The sequence below is a fragment of the Pristiophorus japonicus genome, chromosome 18, assembly GCF_044704955.1.
Source record: "Pristiophorus japonicus isolate sPriJap1 chromosome 18, sPriJap1.hap1, whole genome shotgun sequence".
NCBI lineage: Eukaryota > Metazoa > Chordata > Chondrichthyes > Pristiophoridae > Pristiophorus > Pristiophorus japonicus.
The window spans coordinates 55,853,727-55,861,217 of NC_091994.1; positions in this window are offsets into that span (position 1 = coordinate 55,853,727).

The following is a 7,491-nucleotide window of genomic DNA, read 5'->3' on the forward strand; positions in this document are numbered from 1 at the left end:
AAAAGACGGATCAGCTAATCCAACAACCTGCATTTACAAAGCGCCTTTAACATAGTAAAACTTCCCAAGGTGCTTCACAGGAGCGTTATCAAACACAAACTGACACTGAGCCAAAGAAGGAGACATCAGGACAGGTGGTCAAACTGTTGGTCAAAGAGGTAGGGGTTAAAGGAGTGTTTTAAAGGAGGAAAGAAAGAAAGACTTGCATTTATATAGCGCCTTTCATGACCACCGGACGTCTCAAAGCGCTTTACAGCCAATGAAGTACTTTTGGAGTGTAGTCACTGTTGTAATGTGGGAAATGCGGCAGCAAACCTACACACAGCAAGCTCCCACACACAGCAATGTGATAATGTGCAGATAATCTGTTTTAGTGATTGAGGGATAAATATTGTCCAGGACACCGGGGATAACTCCCCTGCTCTTCTTTGAAATAGTGCCATGGGATCTTTTACATCCAATTGAGAGCAGACGGGGCCTCGGTTTAACGCCTCATCCGAAAGACGGCACCTCCGACAGTGCAGCGCTCCCCCAGAGTGTCAGCATGGATTTCTTGCTCAAGTCAAGAATCTGGATCAGTTCCTATGGACTGGAGGGTAGCTAATGTAACCCCACTTTTTAAAAAAGGAGGGAGAGAGAAAACGGTGAGCCTGACATCAGTAGTGGGGAAAATGTTGGAATCAATTATTAAAGATGTAATAGCAGCGCATTTGGAAAGCAGTGACAGGATCTGTCCAAGTCAGCATGGATTTATGAAAGGGAAATCATGCTTGACAAATCTTCTAGAGTTTTTTGAGGATGTAACTAATAGAGTGGACAAGGGAGAACCAGTGGATGTCATGTATTTGGACTTTCAAAAGGCTTTTGAAAAGGTCCCCCACAGGAGATTAGTGTGCAAAATTAAAGCACATGGTACTGGGGGTAATATACTGAGGTGGATAGAGAACTGGTTGGCAGACAGGAAGCAAAGTATCGGAATAAACAGGTTCTTTTCAGAATGGCAGGCAGTGACTAGTGGAGTGCCGCAGGGTTCAGTGCTGGGACCCCAGCTATTTACAATATATATTAATGATTTACACAAAGGAATTGAATGTAATATCTCCAAGTTTGCAGATGACACTAAGATGGGTGGCAGTGTGAGCTGTGAGGATGCTAGGAGGCTGCAGGGTGATTTGGACAGGTTAGGTAAATGGGCAAATGCATGGCAGATGCAGTATAATGTGGATAAATGTGAGGTTATCCACTTTGGTGGCAAAAACAGGAAGGCAGAATATTATCTGAATGGTGACAGATTAGTAAAAGGGGAGGTGCAATGAGACCTGGGTGTCATGGTACATCAGTCACTGAAGGTAGGCATGCAGGTACAGCAGACAGTAAAGAAAGCAAATAGCATGCTGGCCTTCATAGCGAGGGGATTTAAGTATAGGAGCAGGGAGGTCTTACTGCAGTTGTACAGGGCCTTGGTGAGACCACACCTTGAGTATTGTGTTCAGTTTTGGTCGTCGAATCTGAGGAAGGACGTTCTTGCTACTGAGGGAGTGCAACGAAGGTTCACCAGATTGATTCCTGGGATGGCAGGACTGACATATGAGGAGAGACTGGATCAACTGGGCCTTTATACACTGGAGTTTAGAAGGATGAGAGGGGAGCTCATAGAAACATATAAGATTCTGACGGGACTGGACATGTTAGATGCAGGAAGAATGTTCCCATTGTTGGGGAAGTCCAGAACCAGGGGTCACAGTCTAAGGATAAAGGGTAGGCCATTTAGGACCGAGATGAGGAGAAACTTCTTCACTCAGAGAGTTGTGAACCTGTGGAATTCCCTGCCACAGAAAGTTGTTGAGACCAGTTTGTTGGGTATATTCAAAAAGGAGTTAGATATGGCCCTTGCAGCTAAAGGGATCAAGGGGTATGGAGAGAAAGCAGGAATGAGGTACTGAAGTTGCATGATCAGCCATGATCATATTGAATGGTGGTGCAGGCTCGAAGGGCCGAATGGCCTACTCCTGCACCTATTTTCTATGTTTCTATGTTTCCATTGGCCCTCGAACCCAGTCGTCCTCACTCTGCCTGTGCAATCCCATGGGAGATCAGCTCCTTTTTGAAACCAATTTTCAGAAGCCCGCGCGGTTTGTTGAGCTCCCTGTACACCGCCCCGGAATCCATGCCTGAGCTAACAGGAGACCCCAGTCCTGCTTTCTCCCAGTGTGGTGACGGAGAGCGACATTGCGCACTACACCTGTGCCACTTCTTGCTTGAACTGATCTGGGGGATAAACAAAGCAAATGATTATTCAAATTGTCCATTTCGAAGCCTAATTTGGACGAGGGGGTGGTTGCTTTTTGAGTCATTCTGAAACTACCCAAAAAATTATCGTTGCAGCAAAAACAGATATAAACAAGGTTCACAAAATGAATATGCAACGGTTGAAATATACCACAGCAACAGTCGCTGCTATACTTTTACATACAGCTCACGGGGTCCAGAGCCCGGGCTTAGTGGCTGCCCTCTGACCTGTGGGTCAGAGGGTCGCGGATCCTATGCCCCACTCCAGAGACCTGTCCACAATATCGTGCCTGGCACGCCAGGGCAGGGCATTCAGATGAGACGTTAAACAGAGAAGGGGCCATCAACGGGTGGATGTAAAAGATTCCACGCCAGTAGTGTCAGAGGGAGATCTCCCAGAGACCTCTCCCTCAACCAACGTCACTAAAACAAATTCTCCGGTCACTGTCACGTTGCTGCGTGTGGGAGCTTGCTGTGCGCAAGTTGGCTGCCGCGTTTCCCACATTACAACAGTGACTACACTGCAAGAGCTGGCACGGCACCGTGCCCCCCGGTGAAACAGTGTGCCACTCCCTCGCCCACTGCAGGGCCGGCACCGTGCCTCCCGGTGAAGCAGTGTGCCACTCCCTCGCCCACTGCAGGGCCGGCACCATGCCCCTCTCCCCCCCCCCCCCCCCACCGTTAATGGAACGGCAGAGCCCTGTGGTCCCACCAGCACTGGACAATTCCTGGGCTCAGTGCTCTGTTCCCGCCCCCACAAGGGAGTGGAGCACCCAAGATTGCGTCCGTTTCCTCTCAGGGGCGGTGACCCCAATTTCGCGGGCGGGCCGGGCTCAGGACATCCCGCCTCGCCTCGGTTACTGCCGCCCCCCCCCCACCCCCTCCAACAGGTCGATAGTGAATTTCATCGCCTCAAGCTCACTGGCGTTACACTGAAACGTTAGCGGGGCAGTCTGATTACCACAGGCTTTGTCCAGTACTTAAAGGGGAGGGTCATTGGGGCTGCTGCACCTCATTCTCAGCATTGCTGGCTGTGCAGCTGCCCCAACAGCAAAACAAACACATCTTAGAAGACATCTGTAGCAACCATGGACGATCAGAGACGGAGGGAGAGAATCCGTGCTTCTCTACTTATCCTCGGGAGGCGTTGGTTTTCGCGGTGGAGAGAAGGCGGGCAGTCCTGTACCCGGAAACTGGCATAGGGCCCTCGCCACAAGTCTGCTGCACAATGGGGAGGGAGGTGGCACACAACCTCGTGGGCAGTATTGTGTGTGTGTGTGTGTGTGTGTGTGTGTGTGAGCGTCTGCGCAAATACAGAGGCTGAACTCCAGGACATAGTCGACGTATTTACTGAGGCGTACGAAAGCATGGGCCTTACGCTAAACATCTGTAAGACAAAGGTCCTCCACCAGCCTGTCCTCATCGCACAGCACTGCCCCCCAGTCATCAAGATCCATGGCGCGGCCCTGGAAAATGTGGACCATTTCCCATACCTCGGGAGCCTCTTATCAACAAGAGCAGACATTGACGACGAGATTCAACACCGCCTCCAGTGCACCAGTGCAGCCTTCGGCCGCCTGAGGAAAAGAGTGTTCAAAGACCAGGCCCTCAAATCTACCACCAAGCTCATGGTCTACAGGGCTGTAGTAATACCCGCCCTCCTGTATGGCTCAGAGACATGGACCATGTACAGTAGACACCTCAAGTCGCTGGAGAAGTATCACCAACGATATCTCCGCAAGATCCTACAAATCCCCTGGGAGGCCAGACGCACAAACATTAGTGTCCTAGACCTGGGCCAACATCCCCAGCATCGAAGCACTGACCACACACGATCAGCTCCACTGACCAGGCCACATAGTTCGCATGCCAGACACGAGACTCCCAAAGCAAGCGCTCTACTCGGAACTCCTTCACGGCAAACGAGCCAAAGGTGGGCAGCGGAAACGTTACAAGGACACCCTCAAAGCCTCCCTGATAAAGTGCAACATCCCCACCGACACCTGGGAGTCCCTGGCCAAAGACCGCCCTAAGTGGAGGAAGTGCGTCCGGGAGGGCGCTGAGCACCTCGAGTCTCATCGCCGAGAGCATGCAGAAATCAAACGCAGGCAGCGGAAAGAGTGTGCGGCAAACCTGTCCCACCCACCCTTTCCCTCAATGACTATCTGTCCCACCTGTGACAGAGACTGTGGCTCTCGTATTAGACTATTCAGTCACCAAAGAACTCACTCAAGGATTGGAAGCAAGTCTTCCTCAATTCCGACAGACTGCTATGATGATGATGGTGAAAGTGTGTGTGTGTGTGTGTGTGTGTGTGAGTGTGTGTGTGTGTGTGTGTGTGTGTGTGTGTGAGAGTGTGTGTGTGTGTATGTATGAGTGTGTGTGTGTGTATGTGTACCTGTGTGCGTGTGTGTGAGTGTGTGTGTATGTATGAGTGTGTGTATGAGTGTGTGTGTATGTATGAGAGTGTGTGTGTATGTATGAGTGTGTGTGTGTCTGTGAGTGTGTGTGTGAGTGTGGGTGTGGGTGTGAGTGTGTGTGTGAGAGTGCATGTTTAAGTGTGTGCGAGTGTGTGTGTGTGTATGAATTTTTCAGAGTGTATGTGTGTGTGGGTGTGTGTGTGTGAGTGTATGTGAATTTGTGTGTGTGTGTGTGTATGTCTGTGAGTGTATGTGAGTGAGTGTGTGTGTGAGAGAGAATGTGTGTGTGTATGTATGTCTCTGTGTGTGGGAGTGAGTGTGTGTGTGTGTGTGAGTGTGTGAGTGTGTGTGTGTGTGAGTGTTTGTGAGTATGTGTGTAAGTGTGTGAGAGTGTGTGTGAATGTGGGTGTGGGTGTGGGTGTGTGTGTGTAAGAATGTGCGTGTAAGAGTGTGTGTGTGTCAGTGTGTATCAGCGTGAGTATGTGTGAGTGTGTGTGAGTGTATTTGTGAGTGTGTGTGTGAGTGTGTGTGTGTGAGAGAATGTGTGTGAGTGTGTGTGTGTGTGAGTGGGTAAGTGTGTGTCTGTGAGTGTGTGTGTGAGTGAGTGAGTGTGTGTGCGTCTGTGAGTGTGTGTGAATGTGTGTGTGTGTGAGTGTGTGTGTGAGTGTGTGTGTGAGAGAGAGTGTGTGTTTGTCTGTGTGTGACTGTGTGTGTGGGAGTGAGTGTGTGTGGGAGTGAGTGTGTGAGTGTATGTGTGGGTGTGTGTGTAAGTATGTATGCGCGTGGGAGTGTGTGTGAGTGTGTGAGTATGTTTGTGAGTGTGTGTGTGAATGTGTGTGTGAGTGAGTGTGTATGTGTGTGTGTGACTGTGTGGGTGAGTGTGTGTTAGTATGTGTGTGAGTGTGTATGTGTGAGTGTGTGTGAGAGTGTGTGTGAGAGAGTGTGTGTGTGAGTTTGTGTGAATGTGCGTGTGTATGTGTACGTGTATGTGTGTGTGAGAGAGTGTATGTGTGTGTGTGAGAATGTGTGTGAGTGTGTGTGCATGTGAGTGTGTGTGTGTGAGAGTGTGTCAGTGAGAGTGTGTGAGTGTGTGTGTGAGTGAGTGTATGTTTGTGAGTGTGTGTGAGAGTGTGCGTGAGTGTGTGTGAGTGTGTGTGTTTGTGTGTGAGTGAGTTTGTGAGTGTGGAATTTTGAGTGTGTGTGTGATAGTGTGTATTTAAGTGTGTGTGTGTTGCTGTGAGTGTGAGTGAGTGTGTGATTGTGACTGCTTGTGTGTGTGTGAGTGTGTGATTTTGACTGCTTCTGTGTGTGTGAGTGTGCGTGTCTGTGCGGTGTGTGTGAGTGTGTGTGAGAGTGTGTGTTTAAGTGTTTGTGTGTGTGTGTGTGAGAGTGTATGTGAGAGTGTGTGTGTGTCTGTGTGTGAGAGTGTGTGTGTTTGTGTGTGAGTGTGTGTGTATGAGTGTGTGTATGTGTGTGTGTGTGTGCATGTGAGTGTCTGTGAATGTGTGTGTGTGTGTGAGTGTGTGTGTGTGTGTGTATTTGTGAGTGTGTGTGTGTGAGTATTTGTGAGTGTGTGTGAGTGTGTGTCTGTGGATGTGTTTCTGTGAGTGTGTGCGTTTGAGTGTATGTGTGTGTATGTGTGTGTGAGTGTGCATGTATGTGTGAGTGTGCATGAGTGTGTGTGAGTATGTATGAGTGTGTTTGTTTGTGTGAGTGTGTGTCTGTGAGTGTGTGTCTTTGAAACATAGAAACATAGAAGCATAGAAATTAGGTGCAGGAGTAGGCCATTCGGCCCTTCGAGCCTGCACCGCCATTCAATTAGTTCATAGCTGAACATGCAACTTCAGTACCCCATTCCTGCTTTCTCGCCATACCCCTTGAACCCCTAGTAGTAAGGACTACATCTAACTCCTTTTTGAATATATTTAGTGAATTGGCCTCAACAACTTTCTGTGGTAGAGAATTCCACAGGTTCACCACTCTCTGGGTGAAGAAGTTTCTCCTCATCTCGGACCTAAATGACTTACCCCTTATCCTTAGACTGTGACCCCTGGTTCTGGACTTACCCAACATTGGGAACATTCTTCCTGCATCTAACCTGTCTAAACCTGTCAGAATTTTAAACGTTTCTATGAGGTCCCCTCTCATTCTTCTGAACTCCAGTGAACACAAGCCCAGTTGATCCAGTCTTTCTTGATATGTCAGTCCCGCCATCCCGGGAATCAATCTGGTGAACATTCGCTGCACTCCCTCAATAGCAAGAATGTCCTTCCTCAAGTTAGGAGACCAAAACTGTACACAATACTCCAGGTGTGGCCTCACCAAGGCCCTGTACAACTGTAGTAGCACCTCCCTGCCCCTGTACTCAAATCCCCTCGCTATGAAGGCCAACATGCCATTTGCTTTCTTAACCGCCTGCTGTACCTGCATGCCAACCTTCAATGACTGATGTACCATGACACCCAGGTCTCATTGCACCTCCCCTTTTCCTAATCTGTCACCATTCAGATAATAGTCTGTCTCTCTGTTTTTACCACCAAAGTGGATAACCACACATTTATCCACATTATACTTCATCTGCCATGCATTTGCCCACTCACCTAACCTATCCAAGCCACTCTGCAGCCTCATAGCATCCTCCTCGCAGCTCACACTGCCACCCAACTTAGTGTCATCCGCAAATTTGGAGATACTACATTTAATCCCCTCGTCTAAATCATTAATGTACAATTTAACCGCTGGGGCCCCAGCACAGAACCTTGCGGTACCCCACTAGCCACTG